The 17448-nt window shown below is 40.5% G+C and overlaps 1 protein-coding gene across 3 annotated transcripts in view; it reads left to right on the top strand.

Annotated features, from left to right (window-relative positions):
• SLC25A22 (solute carrier family 25 member 22) overlaps positions 1-17448 on the top strand; it is an 89133-nt gene that overhangs the window by 22751 nt on the left and 48934 nt on the right. The window contains exon 1 of one of the 3 annotated variants that reach the window (XM_067462587.1): positions 1523-1565. The exons of the other annotated variants lie outside the window; for them this stretch is intronic. The gene's annotated coding sequence lies outside the window, so the exon portion shown is untranslated. Of the gene's footprint in view, positions 1-1522; positions 1566-17448 lie in introns of those variants that run through there. 3 annotated transcript variants of the gene reach the window in all.

Here is a 17448-nt window from a genome sequence, read left to right as displayed (position 1 = left end):
AACTGCTTGGAACCTTCAGCCAGTGCAAAATGCAGCAGGAACTGTCCTTTTGAGCATGTGTTGTTCTAAAAGCCCTAAATGATTTGAGAACAGGATATCTGAAATACCGCCCTCCCATATTGATCTGCCAAAAATGTGAGATCTTCAGCAGAATCCTTGAGTTACGTCTCAACACCTTTTGAAGTTAGGTTGGTGGCTGTACGTCACCAGACTCTCTCTGGACTTCAACTGAGGAACTTCATGCTCAAAAAGATTAGGCTGGGCTCATTCTTTTAAGCTGAAACAGTATTGTTCCATATGACACTCAGTGTTCAAAATTACTGCTCTGACTGCTTTAAAACCAAATTTTAGGAATGTTTCAGACTGCTTTTAGGAGTTTTAAAGAACATATTTAATGTGTTTTCAGATGTCTTATATCTTTGTATTATTATAATCTTTATTTGTTTATCATCTTGAGAGTCCTTGTGAACTAGAAGGTGATACAATAATACTTTAAAGAAATAACAACATCTGAAGGGTAGATTAAGAACAGCTGATGAAGGCCTATTCTATGATGCCATATAATAGAATCATAGAATCATAGAAACAAAGAGTTGGAAGAGACCTCATGAGCCATCCAGTCCAACCCCCGCCAAGTAGCAGGAATATTGCATTCAAATCACCCCTGACAGATGGCCATCCAGCCCATGTTTAAAAGCTTCCAAAGGAGGAGCCTCCACCACACTCCGGGGCAGAGAGTTCCACTGCTGAACGGCTCTCACAGTCAGGAAGTTCTTCCTCATGTTCAGATGGAATCTCCTCTCTTGTAGTTTGAAGCCATTATTCCGCATCCTAGTCTCCAAGGAAGCAGAAAACAAGCTTGCTCCCTCCAGATTATCAAAGCAGATAATTCACATTATCTGCTTTGAACTGGAATATATGAGTCTACATTGCCGTATGTTCTAAAAGCCCTAAATGATTTGAGAACAGGATATCTGAAATACCGCCCTCCCATATTGATCTGCCAAAAATGAGATCTTCAGCAGAATCCTTGAGTTACGTCTCAACACCTTTTGAAGTTAGGATTCAAAGCAGATAAACTGGATTTTATATGGCAGTGTAGAAGGAGCTGGATATAGAAGCTTGCCTTGAGCAACCCCAGTTGGTTTATAATGTCTACAAAATAGAAGGCTTAATCAAGCCCGATAACTGTTATTATTACATTTATTTATATCCTGTTTTCTACCAAAACCAGGAGTTAGAGCAGTGTTTCTCAGCCTGAAGGTCAAGACCCCTGGGGGGAGTTGCGAGGGGGTGTCAGAGAGTTACTAAAGACCATCAGAAAACACAGTATTTTCTGTTGGTCATGGGGGTTCTGTGTGGGAAGATTGGCCCAATTAAATCATTGATTGGGTTCAGAATGCTCTTTGATTGTAGGTGAACTGTAAATCTTAGCAACTACAACTCCCAAATGTCAAGGTCTACTTTTCCCAAGCTCCACTGGTGTTCACATTTGGGCATATTGAGTATCCATGCCAAATATGGTCCAGATCCATCATTGTTTGAATCTACAGTGCTGTCTGGAGGTAGGTGAACTACAACTCTAAAACTCAAGGTCAATGCCCACCAAACCCTTCCAGTATTTTCTGTTGGTCATGGGAGTTCTGTGTGCCAAGTTTGGTTCAATTCCATTGTTGGTGGAGTTGAGAATGTTCTTTGATTGTAGGTGAACTATCAATCCCAGCAACTGCAACTCCCAAACAACAAAATCAATCCCCCTCCAAGTTTCTCTCTGTTCTTCAGGACATCATCTCACTATTACCTTTCTCTAATTGAAAGGGAGCTGATTTGCAGAGTTGGAAGGGGGCAGAACATCTAAGAAGGCCTTTTGCCTGTTAAGATTCCCTGTAGTATCTTGGTCCCATCAGAACATCTGTCTCATATTTTCCTGAGCTTAGTGTTTGAAAGTGGACTCCAAGGAATCCAATTTAATTTGTAAATGCTGTTTGAGGTGGTGGGTGAAGTTCCCCACAAAATCTCATTGCCGCCTTTGGAACATGATTGGTCATGACTTCTGTTTGTCCAGAACATGCTTTCTAGTTGGCGTTGAGCATAACAATGCCACCCAGTGAGTGCCCATAGGAGTTAGAGGTAGCTGTGTAATACAACTTAGCTGCTACTACAAATCACAGCAAAATTACATCTGCTGTGTCTTGATTGGTTGATTCCCTGCTGTTTCCCTGTCTGTATATTTGTCTACTTGGCAATGCAAGAAACAAATCTTCTGAAAGTGTGGAGAGCTATCTTCCAATGGAGGATATTGCTTCAGTCACAGGCACACAATCTAGCTAGCCTTTCAGATGGTTCTCAAGCTGAGTATGAACATAGGAGGGAAGCTTTGTGGAAGTTGGTTTATTTTCAGCAACTCAGTCCTGCCTAGCTGCTGAGTCTGAGTGAAAGAGGGTCTACTCTAGCAAACCTTTTATATCATTACCCCAATACCCCCATGCATATGGGATATATTGAGTATGGTGATCAGATCATGATATCAATAAACATAACAGTTTAAATAATGCACCAGTAAGGCCTTTTTCGCGAACCACCATGAGAATTTCGGGAGGGGGGGCTGAAGCCCCTCAAGCCCCCCCCCCCCCCCCGGCTACATGCCTGAAGCCCATATAGTCCCAAGAAACAATTCTCTAAGGCTACTAGGAGCTGTTCCTGGTGAAGTAATGCATAATTGACTGCCAGAAATGAGGATTTTCTTCCTAGGCAGGGTTCCTGAATCTCATTCAGGAGAAGCAGCCAGTTTTGAACAGGGTCTGGGTTTGTTTTTTTGTTACTGATGGTAAATGAATGGGACCTTTCATTCTAGGAAGGCTGCCAGGTCTTCACCATATTCCCACAAAGTAATGAAGTGGAACATGTTGATCTTCTTCCCCTTTCCTCAACCTCCCTTTAGGTTCTCTTCTTCAGGTTGCTTTCAATGCTCATTCAGTGTTTTTTGGTTGTAGTCAACACAGACTGTGCTGTCTTGGTTCTCAAGGTCTCCATTTCCCACACAAAATAGTTCCTGTCTGTTTCTAAAATCTAATATGTAAGTGCCTGCTTGAGCTAGTGATTGCTCTTCTTAAATCGGATTTGTAAAGATCTTTGTTATGCATTTAAAAGCAGTTCTGGCCCAAGACATTTTACTATGTGGAGTGGAGACCAAACATACCCCCCCCCCCCCCACACACACACATGCGAGAGATGCAACATTTCTGGAAATGTTAAACCCAAGAGAGGAGGGAAAATTCTCACTATTTTTCTAAAGAAAAAACAGGGGGAACATTTTTGCCATGGTTACAACATTTCTTCAACACTTTCTTTAGAAAAAAGCCCCCAACGTTTCAGAATAACTAAAAAATGCAATATTAACACAGAGATACACACACAAGTTTGCAGATAGTAAATCACTTTGTTACTGTAGGAACATAACATTCTTTATAGCTTTGTTTGGCATGGAATTTCCAGTAACCTGTTTGATATATTAAAATACCATTGTTTTAAAATAATATTATTACAAGTGGTGCTGGAGGAAAATTTTGAGACTTCCTTGGACCACAAGAAGATCAAAGCAGTCCATATTCCAGGAAATAATGCCCTGCTGCTCAAAGGAGTGAAGGATATTTGAGGCAAAGACGAAGAGCCCCCGGTGGTGCAATGGATTAAACCCTTGTGCCAGCAGGACTGAAGACCAATAGGTCGGAGGTTGGAATCCGGGGGGAGCACAGATGAGCTCCCTCTGTCAGCTCCAGCTTCCCATGCAGGGACTTGAGAGAAGCCTCCCACAAGGATTGTCAAACATCCAAACACCCTGGTGTCCCCTGGGCAACGTCTTTGCAGACAGCCAATTCTCTCACACCAGAAGCAACTTGCAGTTTCTCAAGTCACTCCTGACACACACACACACACACAAAAAGAGAGGCAAAGATGAAATATTTTGGCCACATAATAAGAAGACAGGAAACTTAGAGAAGGTAATGATGTTGGGCAAAATGGAAGGAAAAAGGAAGAGGAGCCGAGCATGGACAAGATGGATGGATGTTATCCTTGAAGTGACTGGCTTGACCATGAAAGAGCTGGGGGTGGTGATGGCCAACAGGGAGCTCTGGCATCAGCTGGTCTATGTGGTCACAGAAGAGTCGAAAGTGACTGAATGAAGAAACAGACAACAATCAAATTGAATTTACCCTTTTTTTAAAAAATGCTACAAATGAAAATACTGAATCATGAACTGGAAGGAAGACCTAAATTATAATGAACCTATTTGGTTTTAACAGTGTGAGGAGTAAACAAAAAGAAAACAAATTAAAAACTAAACAAATGACCAGCTAATGGTCAGTGTCTTGCTCTCTGCCTGAATTTTGGCAGCTTTTCCAACTTTCACTTGAAAATTAATGGGAAGAGTGCAGCACCAGGTTATCACCAATAACTCCTTTCCTCGGGCCACTTGGCTTCATTCCACTCTCCTCCATTTGTCTCTGGGGAGAAAGTGTGTGAAACTCCCCAAATCAACTTGGAGTGTGTCGAGCGGGCATACAGATGAATAAAAGGTTTGTGTAAATCCTACTTGGATGTTGCCAGTTAACAACTAACTCGACAAACTTCTAATTTTCTACCAAAGCTGTAATTTTGTTGCAAAACTATGACAAGACCTTATGATTTTTTTTTCTGGAGAATTCCAGTGCCCTATCAGATAACCAATCCCACGATTGTATAGGCTGCAGCCAGTTGGCAATACTAATTTGGTCTGAATTGCACTCTGGTAATCATAGAATCATAGAATCAAAGAGTTGGAAGAGACCTCATGGGCCATCCAGTCCAACCCCCTGCCAAGAAGCAGGAATATTGCATTCAAATCACCCCTGACAAATGGCCATCCAGCCTCTGCTTAATATCTGGAGGGCCACACGTTCTCCAACCTTGTTGTTGAACAAAGTGCTACAGTTACGTTGTATGATCTGTTCTTAGGAGGACATCCCCATTTTGCTTCAGGTCATGGGTGAGGAAGATGTTTTCATCTAGAAGCAGTTTTTTTTTCCAGAGCCAGGATGGGAGTCACACCAAGAACTCCCATCCTTAGCTCTTCTACCCGTTAAGATGCAAGATACTTTTCATCTGTCTGTCTCAGGGCCCTTATACACAGCCATATAACCCAGAATATCAAGGCAGATAATCCACAATTTCTGCTTTGAACTGAGTTATTTGAGCTCACATTTTATAATCCAGTACAGTGTGGATTTTATACAGCTATGTGGGGCCTTAGGTTCATAAAAATGCTTCTTGTTATGAGCATCTGCTCTGAGGCATTATATTGCATTCGAATATTTTGCCAAAATGCTAATTGCAGTTACGGATGGCCCTGTGTCCAGAAAATAAAGAATAAATGGTCAGCCGGTTTTCTCAAATGTTTCTCTTTAGAGAACTGGTTACTAGGTTTAACTCTTGCCTGGCCATTAAAATTCAATAGGTCAGTTTCTGTATGCTGGAATCTGCCCTGAGTCCCCTCAGGGAGACAAAATATTATTAATGCAGGATTTTATTCAGCTGTGTGGAATGGATCTCAGAGTCCCCCACACACCACACTTTTTCTAAGCATTTGCTGAGTGAGAAATTATGATACTCTTTCAAATTCTGAGCATCATTGTCTTAGGTTATTGTAGGTTTTTTGACCTTGTTCTAGAAGCATTCTCTCCTGTCGTTTCACCTACAGCTATGGCAAGAGGTTGTGAGGACCTCACAACCTCAAAGGATGCTTGCCATAGATACAGGTGAAATGTCAGGAGAGAATGCTTCTAGAACATGGCCATACAGCCCAAAAAACCTACAACAACCCAGTGATTCTGGCCATGAAAGCCTTCGACAATACATCATAGTCCTATTTGCACCCAGCCATATTCCAGTGGGATTTTTGGAAACTTTTGACATCCTTCACTGTTCTGCTGACTACATCTGAATTGCTGTCCAGCTGCCTCTGAAGGGTTAGCATTACCCCTGTGATGTGCCTTGCATCCTTATTTTTGATGCAGAATGAACTGCATATTGAAAGAAACAGTTTGCCTCTCTCATTCGGGTAAAGTGAATGGAGTCAAGATGGCTTTCTCAAGGTCATCAGTAGAATGTGAAGATCTGTTCCTAGGCTGCTTCCTATTCGTAAATCTCAAAAGTCCAACTAGTTTTCAAGGTGATGTATGTTGAAATGCAGAGACAGCAAAGCATTTGAATGTATTTGCAAGAGGAAAATAGATTTTTTTTCTGCATACAAAAATGGAACAGTATTTTAATTCTACTATCTATTTAAATATTAAGATTAAATTTAGTAATGAAATTATATGGATAAACATCAAGGTTAAACACACACAGAGACAGAACCTAAAGAATAAATGGAAAAAAACAGTGGAGGGGGAAGCTCTTCCACTGTTAGAAACAGAAATATTTTTAGATAAGCTTAGTCTATTACTTGTGGAAAGATAATAGAAGTGTTTCTGAATGTCATTTGTAAATTGTTTAGAATATTGCTATGTGATGACATGAAATACTCCAACCTGTCTCTGTTTTTCACATCTTTGCATCCTAAAAATCACAAACCTGGATTCCACGTCTTCATGGTCATCATAATCTCCCCAGCTCCTCGCCTCTCAAGAATACGAAAGACTTAGGCATGATAGTTTACATGCCCATCATTTCACAGTCTTCTGCTAGACCAATTAGAGTCAGCTTTACTGGTTTCTAAACTTTGAGATATGGTGCTAAAAATACAGATCAGGACTAGGCTTCCCTTCCATGTGTCTTGCTGCCCTGCTCTAAACAGCTTTACCCACTTGCCTTCCCCCTTTTTGCAAGGGTACTTCAGTTACTCATTTGCCCATCACTGACCCACCAACCCCTTCACTCACTCACCCAACCACTCAATTGCACACTTGCTCACCTGCCCGCCCACCCACTCATACTCACACTCTCCCACCCACTTACATGCCCATCCATCTGCTTGCCCACTCCCTTTCATGCACAGCGAGCATGCATGTGTTCAAGTGAGTGAGTGAAGCGGCAGGCAGGTGGGCCGATGGGCAGTTGGGTCTGTGGACAGGTAAGTGAGTAAAGCAGTGAGCAGATGAGTTGGTGGGCAGGTGGATGGGTGAGTGAGTGAGTGAATGAAGTGGTGGGCAGGTGGGTCGGTGGGTGGATGAGTGGGCAGATAGATGGGTGAGCGAGTGAGTGAAACGCCTTTGCTGAAATGGGATGGATAAAGTTTTTTAGGACAGGGTAGCAAGACAGGTAGAAAGGAATGCTAGATTTTTTACAGCAGGGAGGCTGGCTAAATCAACTGTGTGACTATTATGCGAGAGATTCTAAAATATCAATTTTGGCACCACAAAAATGGGGGGGGGGGGGACTATTATGCAATGCCGACTATTATGCAATGAAATATAGTATGTTGTTTGCTTAGCATATAGATTCAGGAGACTTTAAAGAAAGCTAATCTATGTTGGATATACATACACCTGAGAAGTTGGAGAAAGTGTGTGAGACTGAGGACATGGAAAGATGTGAATTATTGAGTCACTGGGTTATTTTGCCATTTGTACCAAAATTAAGAAGTAGTCGGGGGCATGTGAGGGTCACCCTAGGGCTTTATTGCTGGAAATTTATGCAGGTATGACAGTGATCCTTGGCTCAGAAACAGGTATGGGGGGGGGAGGCTAAAATGGGGATGATATAGAAATGGTTAATCCTAGCATTATCCAATGTTGTTGTTGCTGCTGCTGCTGCTGTTGTTGTGTTCCTACATGTTGTTCCCAATTTATGGCAACCCCAAGGCCATCATGAGATTTTCTGGACCTGAAAGGGTATGATTACCCAATGGGTTTCCATGGAATCACACCCTGGTCAGTGTTCAGACTACTGGGTTTTATCCTTAGTGTCTGTAAAATGTAATAATCAAAATAATTAGTTTGGACCATGACCCCTATATTTACCCAGACATTGCAATTTACTCTGCGATGTTTCATGCCTTAGAAATACAATGGCATTAGTTTGTGAGTGCAAATATTCTACTTTAGTTTCACAAGAATTTGCTGAGATTAAAGCCTGTAAAACAAATACTTCTGGATAAATTTAGCTATGGTCATGGGTGGAGGGGACATTATTGGGACATAGCCAGCACCTCAGAAATGAGAAGGTTGTTTTTATATTATAACCAGAGAGCTTAGTGGCTCAAAGAGGACTCAGTTGTGTGGCAGGGAGAGGTTCAGCAGGTAGGACCTGTTCCGTTGAGGTTTTTCAGTGATTGGGAAAAGCCACATCTGCTGAAAGTTTATGTGGTAGGTGCCATTCGAAGGGGGAATCATAATAACAACATTATTGGATTTGGAAATAGGCAAAGATGGATTTCTTCTGTTTGTTTTGGCAGTAATTCTGACCCATGTAATTCCTCTCTCTCTCTTTCTGTATGTGTGTGTATTTGGGAATGAGGTGTCTAGAAAATGATGAGAAGCTAAAGTTTGGACAGATGCCTTCTGATTCATTTGTTTGGTGTCACCTGGAATCCAGACAGAAGAGCAGATATATTAGTGCATGTCTTGCTGCTAGTATTTCAGTCAAAAAACAACATCTCAAATACAATAAGAAAGTATGAAGGACTGCAGAAAATTGCTAAAATTCATCACCATGTTTCACATAAACTAAGAAGAGATTTGGTCCCAATGAATTTATCATCTGAAAAGAGACAAGAAAAGAAAGGGAGAATATTACAGGTTTTCCAACCATTGGCATAATATTAAAATCTAGACAATCCCTTTTGATTATTCATTGTGGGCCCAGCATAGCTAACCTCTTACTTGCCTATTCAGAAGTCAGCCCCATAAAGCCTAAATATAGCAAAGTGTTGTATTGACACGGTGCTGCTTTTTGAAAATATTTTTAGAAAAGCAAATGAAGCTAAACCATTCAGTCATGAGTCTTGGCTGTGAAGCATTTTTTGAAATGTGGCTGCCCTTATGTGCTTTTCTTCCAGAAATGCTTGCTATTTTGAGGTTTTTGCCACTAAGAAATGGGCTTACTTCAGCTTTCTTAATAAATTTAAAAATGGATGATCTCTTATATGGACGGTAAACTATTTTTTCCATCACTTACCTTTCATAATGTAGGCAGGAATTAATGCCTTAAAGTTACATAGTTAAAGGGCAAAGAGTGATATCTAGTGATGTTCTCGCCCTTTATGTTTGATTTGTATTATGTTATTTTGCACTGTTTATTTTATTTTGTTACTTTATATATTTTGTTGTGATGTAATTTTTCTCTTTTGTGTCTAACTTTGCTGTATTATTTTTGGGCTTGGCCTCATGTTAGCCGCCCCGAGTCCCATTTGGGGAGATGGTGGTGGGGTATAAATAAAGAAGAAGAAGAAGAAGAAGAAGAAGAAGAAGAAGAAGATTATATTTATTATGTTCTGTGGCAAACGATGGTGTGTGCGCGTGTGCGTTCAAGTCACCTGTTGACTTACGATAAACCCATTAATTTTATAGAGTCATCTTGGGAAAACAATAATCAGGGGTGGTTTTGCCAATTTCTTCCTCTGAAATATAACCTATACCACCTGGTATTCGTTGGCAGCATCCCATCCAAGTACTCCCCAGGGCCAGCCCTTTTTAGCTCCCAAAATCAGACAGGATCCAGAACCTTTAGGGTTTTTGGACATACTAAATGTTTGTATTAAGCTCTAATTTAACTAGTGGATAGATAAAAACTCCTGTATATGTATTATCGGTCTGACATATAACTGATGTGTTGTTATACATAATAGATTTGATAAACTTTTGGTCTCCAAGGTCCTTCCATTTGTGGTTTCAATTGACATAATAGCCCCATCTCTTTCCTTTAAATGTAACATACAGCCAATAAATCTAATGAAGTTTGATTTATTTAATTTTCTTAATATAGCTGTGGTCTGCTGAAAGTATGCATTGCCTTTTGACATTCAGTGTAATAAAGGATGGTAAACCTAAGCTATGTCCCTTGTTTTGGTAGGTCAGGTATTTCTGGACTTCACAGTATTTGTTTTTGTTGAGTTGCCAAGAAAATCTGTTGGGTGCATAGGAGAAGTCTTAGAATACCAAAGTTAGCACGCATGCTGTTTATTGTTCCAGTGGACTTGTAAGGGATAGCTGAGAAGGAAGCTGGTTTTGCCTACCTCCTGTAGCAGATCTGTAAAGTGCTCGCCTTAGAGGAAATATTCCTGATGTTGTTGCCACATTGGTCTCCCAGGAATAAGATATAAAATAGCTAATGGTTTCTGTTCTTGGATGGATTTCTGCTGACGTCAAGTAACCATGTGTGAACTTTAGAGCTGTGCAATGCTCTTTCCTCAGCAGAGGGGCACCTGCTCAGTTGCGGAGAGAAAAAAAGCACACAGACATGGGACAATTAATATATCAAGGCAGGTTTGATGTTGCTGTTCCTACAAGTGAAGAGGGTCAGAAGTTTTTCAAGGCAGTTTTCTTCTTATGTGGGAATCCATGTAAATTGTTAAAAACACACTGTCAAAGGCAGGGCTGAGACTTATGCTGTTGTGTGGGGGCTAAGCCAAATGAGAACATTTTTCTGCCAAATGTCACACTCTCTTTGCAATCATTGTGAAGAGCATGCCTGAGGTTGACAGGGCAAAGTCAACAGCAGAAGAAGCTCCTTTTTCTGTTTCTTTATGTGCCTCTTTCTCTGCTCTTTCCCCTTCTCTCTCCTGCTGAGGAAGGTACAGGTGAGACAGGGTGGCCCTGTGTATCCCTAAGTGGCAGGAATTGAACTCGTTGGCCTTGCTTTCCTTTCCAGCTCTGTTAATTTAGTTTATGATTCTAAATTGTGCTGACGACTGAATTCAGCCCTCCTTGAACTTTGCAGTGATGTTTTGGAGTGCTATAGTCTTCCCATCCTCTTGGTGAACCACTGCCTCTGACGTTCAGCTGCCTCACTATATTATAGAAATGGTATTACATTAATAAGGTTGCTATAAGTCAACAGGTCACATGCACACACACAATACTGACCTACTATGCAGGTTGCTGGGAAAGTTCCTGATTATATATTTGAAGTATGTTCTTTATATAAATGGTGGTTGCTGTCTGCCCATTAACCTATGTAATTCAGACCACGGAATGTCATAAGATGAGAAAAGTTAATCTTCACTACAGAAAACAATACATTGGATATAAAAATAGGAAGCTGCCTTATAGGGAGCCAGTCTAATTGTTCGTTTGATTTTGGTGGGTTTTTTTTTCATCTGGCCCATTATTATCTGGCTGTGCTGCAGAGTTTCAGGTGTGATTTTTTTCTTATCCTACCTGGAGATCTGTGGTGTCCCCTGGTGAGCTCTCATCCAAGTACTAAATGGGCCCAACTCTCTTCGGTTTTCAAAATTAGATAAGATCAGGTGTGTTTAGGACTGTTTTGTGGTGGGTGTACTACATGAGCAGTGAAGCCACCTGCTGCATAGAACCTGAAAGTCCCCGGGCTCACTTGCCTGTTACAGCTCCTGAAATCACTTTGCAATAACCTAATCTGTCCATTCTGTTTTGCAAAACAAATCCTGTACTGAGTCCCACAGTATTTATACCTGTAAGCCCATGATGCCCATCATCTTGTGTCAATTTAATATTTTGTTTTTACTTTCCTGTTGATTTTGCTTTGTTATTATTTGTTTGATCTGATTTAATTATAAATTGGTTATATGTTTATTATTGTCCGTATTGTCAAATGCTTTCATGGCCGGAATCACTGGGTTGTTGTAGGTTTTTTGGGCTATATGGCCATGTTCTAAAAGCAATCTCTCCTGAGGTTTTGCCTGTGTCTGTGGCAGGCATCTTCAGAGGTTGTGAAGTTTATATATTATATCTAAAATTATAACAGTAAATAAAGAACAACACTCAAACACAGGGGAACTCTAGACAAGAAACAATCAGGGACAGCTAATCACCCCTCAACAAAGGATTTCCCCAGGCAGTAACATACTACACCTAAAAACTGTCAGACCATCAAATGCCAATCAAGGTGGCCAATTGAAACATTGAGCCCTAGCTCCAACAGACATCCTTTTTCCCACCCTGGATATTCCACAGATATATAAACCCACTTTTCCTAGTTTCCAAAAGACCTCGTAACCCTTGAGGATGCCTGCCATAGATGCAGGTGAAACGTCAGGAGAGAATGCTTCTGGAACATGGTCATATAGCCCAAAAAACCTACAACAACCCATTGTCCATATTGTTTGCACAGTCATGTTGTTGTTAAGACACTCCAAGTCCCCTCAGGTAGATGGGGCGGGATATAAATTTGTATTATTATTTTACTAACACAAAAACACAGTATGTCACAGCAAATAAGATATATATGCTGGATTTCGTATCAAAAAATCACAAGTCGAACACTTCCCAAGTGTCTAGGACTATATGGTGTATTTTCGAATGATGTGTGCAGATCCAAGTAAGGTGGCCTCTTGTAGTTGACAGATGGTGATTTTGTCAGTGTTTATTGTTTCCAAATGCTGGCTGAGATCTTTTGGCACGGCACCCAGTGTGCTGATTACCACTGGGACCACCTGTACTGCTTTATGCCAGAGTCTTTGCAGTTTGATTTTGATTTTGAGGTCCTGATAATGGCTGAGTTTTTCCTGTTGTTTTTCCTCAATGTGACTTGGTATGGCGACATCAATAATCCAAACCTTTTTCTTTTCCACAATTGTGATGTCTGGTGTATTGTGTTCCAAAACTTTGTCAGTCTGGATTCAAAAGTCCCACAGTATTTTTGTGATGATGATGATGACGATGATGATTGTTATTATTATCCCATCTCTAGAAAGGGGGGTGGGAAAGTGTGGCCCTCCAGATGTTGAACTTCAACTCCCTACATTCCTCACCCTTACCTATGCTGACCAGGGCTGCTGCGAGTTGGAGTTTGTCAATATCTGGAAGGCAGACTTCGCCCACTCCATTCCAGTAGTTATTGGTTCATCTAAAATATTTTCTCAGTTATCTATTGTGACTTGAAAGCTCTTTCTTTCTTTGAATTGAGCTATACAGTGAAATCCGCATGTGGAATTTAAATTGGCAACTGAGGATGGTTCTAAAGCAGGATCTTCCTGATGAAGATACATAATTTCCCACAGAGGTCCCTGTAGCAGCCCAATTAAAAAGCGGAAAACAAATATATCTGGTGGCAAATATATATATTTGGAGGGGGTGGTAAGCATTGCAGTGAAATCTGCTACACTAATAAAAGCCAAACATTCACAGATTTCGTGACACATTCTTCTCTTCCTTCTTGGTTCCATAACAGTATCTCACCATCCTGAAAGAGGAGAGGTGAACTCAGTCAACAAAGATTGACTTTGCCAGGTCCCCTTTTGTGTCAGATATATCCACTGATCTGTCTCTGTCTCTCTCAAACCCTCCCCCCAATAGTTTTCCTTACTGCCTTATCTGTAAAATGGAATTCGTTTGACATGACTCATAGGGTTATTCTAAGGACAATACAGCTGACAGTTATGTACACACAATAGCCATGTGTTAACAATGAAAAAATATGCTTCCCAATATGCATTTCTTTTCCATATTTGGAAGAGTTTGGCTCAGATCTTCATGCAATAATCTTTAAGGCTTCCTTGGGGCATTTTATTGTATTCTCTTAAATAATGTGTCCTTCTATCACACAACCAAGTGCATTATTCTCTGGTTTTCTACCATCCAACCAGTCTTATCTGTCTGGAAAACTGATTGGAAAGAGGGGGGTTGTTGGGAGGAGGATTGTTACAAGACATACTAGTACATCTGTTACCTACAACATTTGTGTGACCTACAAAATTTATGTGGAGTGTATTGTACTAGTATGGATTTCTCTCCAAGGATGTGCATTTAATCAGAACCATAGAAAAGATTTGGTGTCCTCGCACAGTTGCAAAAATATATCACCTCTGAGGAGTTAAGAAAAAGTGCAGCCTTCAAGTAAATGGATGCATCAAGAAGTGATATGAGTCTAAAGAAGGATAGCTCTGGCAATCAGCTGGTGTAAGATTTGTTCTAAATCAAAGGCATCTCTGGCAGAAGACATTGAATGCTAGCCTTATTCCATCATACACCCACATGTACTGAAAATCTTTGCTGAAATGCAAAGCAACATTTGTGAAGGGGGCAGAGCAGAATATGAACATATTGCATAAATTGAAAGGAAAATGTGTGCTTTTAAATGTTACTGTGCTATCCTAATTATACTTGGAAAAATACCAGATCCAGCAGGATATATTGCTATATGTATACTGGACAAATTAACATTGTTCTGGCATTGTTTTTAATTCTTTGCACGATTTATGCTAGTCATAGGGAATGGCAACAAACTTAGCATTGCACTGAAACCCAGCCCCCCACCAGTAATGTTTTTGTTCTGCAAGTTCTTTGAGTTTCAGCAGACATTTTCCAATCGCTTTGCAATGTAACAGGCTGCTTGACCCATGCCTGTAAGTTATGAGAAGTTCTAGAGGTGCATCTAGTCTTTATAGCTGAGGGCAATGATGGAAGAAAAGTGGTGAACTCCAGGTTTTAAACCAAGCATTGAAGAATCTCTCTATTTGAGTGAACAGGGGCCAGCACCTTGGAGAATCCTTTGAAAGCTTAGTTTAGACCAGTGGTTCCTAGTCTTTTTTTTTATCAGGGACCACTTTGACCAGGGTCCACTCTCCAACATTAGTACCAAAAGGGGTAGGGATGGTTAGCTCTGCAGAAAGGAGCAGAAATCAATAAAATAAAATAAAATAAAGAGGAAGGAGGTTTGCGGACCGAATTTTCATTCTCGCGGCCTACTGTTGGGCCATGGACCACAGGTTGAGAACCACTGGTTTAGAGTAGGTTCACCACCCCACAGTTGTGGTCACCAGTCATCCTATGTTCTGGCATTTACCTTCACTTTGTTTCCTTTGGAAGGAAATAAAAAGCTTATTTGTATAAAGAGTACCTAAGCCATTGCATTGGTATTTATTTATATAATATGCATATTGATCAGAGGTTGCAGCAGAATTTAATCATGTTTAAGAAACAGCTTAAAGTCACCTCAGAGCGCTTTGGATAGCCATCCTCGTAAAATGCTTTCAGAGCCCAGATTCAGTCACAAGATTTGTGTCACAATATTTGTTTGTCATGAGGTTTAAAAAGTACTGAAGAGAGATAAAGTGTTGGGGAAAAGTTTAACAAATACAGATGTGAAGCTAAAAAGGCAATGAATGGGTTCAAAAGCCAATGAAACAGAACTGGTATGGTATAGTGGTTTGCATGTTGAACTATGATTTTTGAGACCAAGGTTTACCTTAGAGTTGCCATAAATCAGAAATGACTTGAAGACTCACAACAATTCAATGAAAAGAGCAGATCAAACTTCAACTTTCCCTAGAAACCAAGATGACAGTCAGCAAAATGCCTTGGGTCAGTCCAACCCTCAAGAGCAAGGGTCCCCGAGTTACTTGGTATGTTTTGGTGATTGTGTTCGTGTTGTGCATTAGCACAAAATGTTTAAGAAAGGGTGCTTGCTGTTCCATTTCAGATTCAGAAATACCTGGTTGCTCAGTCATTTGGTCTTCCCCATCCCCAGTGGGATAGTGCATTTTACAGTGCCAGCTGCAATTTCCAATGGGCCATAAAAGGTAGTCGTGGTTTGCCTTGAGGCAGTTCACAAGGGACTTACTCTTGCTGTTGCATAACTTAGGAAACACAGTAATGCTATGAAGGACTCTGTTTTATAAAAGCGTGTATTTGTCCTGTCCCCCCCCCCCCCCCCAGATCTCATTTGTTGATCAAAGACTTAACTCCTTATTGAGTTGGTAGTTAGTTACTACAGATATGTAGATTCCCCTCCCCTCCCCCAAATAACTTACTCTGGGGATGAACATTGGGATGCAGGTTTCTTTTAGAATGGTAGATCAGTACAATACAACCTACATATCCATGGAAGAGAAATGCATTTTCATTTATCCATAGTTTCATCTATTCATTTAGGGATTCCTGCACAAGCTACACCATCTTCATCATTCATCCCATTAAAAACAATTGGGTTCATTATTATATGCATTTTCACATACCCTCGTGAAGTCTGAGAACCAGATCCCTATTGATATATGTGCTTCATAACCTCCTCCCACAAAGAACACGGAAAAATAAATTTAAGTCTTTTTTGCAATAAGTAAATTATCTGTATGGAGACAAATAGGATGGCTTTGTTGTCATCATATTTTTCTTGTTGTAATGGCATGCTTTCAAATAGGAATACTTTAAATCTTTATTATTGCTGCTTCTTTGACATGACTGGATACAATCATTCAGGAGGTTTTTAGAAGGGATGTCAGCACCGAAAGATACTTTGTTTTTCCTTCCCCATTGCAGAATTATCTGGTTTCATTATAAGACTACGCAGAAGATCTGTTTTTCTAGCTTAGCAGCATGTCAGATTTGACAAATGCCTTGGTGCCATGTGGTGGGTGGGCGGGTGTGATGTCTCAGCATTTTTTCAGCATGTTAACTCGCCTCCCTGAACAGCAGGAGCAAGTAATTTGGAAATAGTCTTCTCTTTAAAATGAAAGGCAAATGCCTTTTAGATTCAGCTATGGCTAAAGTGATAATCTTCTTTCCATTTTCATTTTTCTAATATGAAAGATAAGAGCAACGAGAAGATGATTAAATCATGGTTGAGTCTGATTTTTCTTCGTTTCCACTGAAGGTGAAAGATATGTATTGAGTCTCTTGTCAGCATTAACATTTTCTACATATTCCTTTATAATCAATTCATGTTTAGTCTCTTTTCTATGCACCAAGAAAGAGTTTTAATTAATATTGTTGCATGTCCCCCTGATTTGTGTACAAGATTCAACCATTCATCTTGTGTAACAGATCAGATAGCTTAGTTTTACCTTAGGCAATTTTTTGCTATGGTTCAGCATGCCAGGAATTAAATGTTCAGAATTCTCCCGTTTTCCCTCTAGTTGCTATTGTCCTATTCTGTCACTATTTAAGTTATCCCAATAAGAATGTGTCTATATCATTGTGGCATTTCAAGAGATTGTAAAACAGTGTAAGATTCAAAAGTGTGATTGGCAAAATGGTTGTGTATTGGGTTGCTGTGAGTTTTCCAGGCTGTATGGCCATGTTCCAGGAGCATTCCCTCCTGACGTTTTGCTTACATCTATGGCAGGCATCCTCAGAGGTTGTGGGGTCTGTTGGAAACTAGGCAAGTGAGGTTTGATATCTGTGGAATGTCCAGGGTGGGAGAAATAACTCTTGTCTGCTTAAGGCAAGCGTGAATGTCGTAATTGGGCCCCTTGATTAGCATTTAATGGCCTTGCAGCTTCAAAGCCTAGGGGTTGCTGCCTGGGGGATCCTTTGTTGGGAGGTGTTAGCTGGC

Source organism: Anolis sagrei, chromosome 1 (genome assembly GCF_037176765.1).
Source record: "Anolis sagrei isolate rAnoSag1 chromosome 1, rAnoSag1.mat, whole genome shotgun sequence".
In the NCBI taxonomy this organism is placed as follows: Eukaryota; Metazoa; Chordata; class Lepidosauria; order Squamata; family Dactyloidae; genus Anolis; species Anolis sagrei.
The sequence above is the reverse complement of the archived record's forward strand: the minus strand, read 5'-3'. Positions and strand labels throughout refer to the sequence as shown.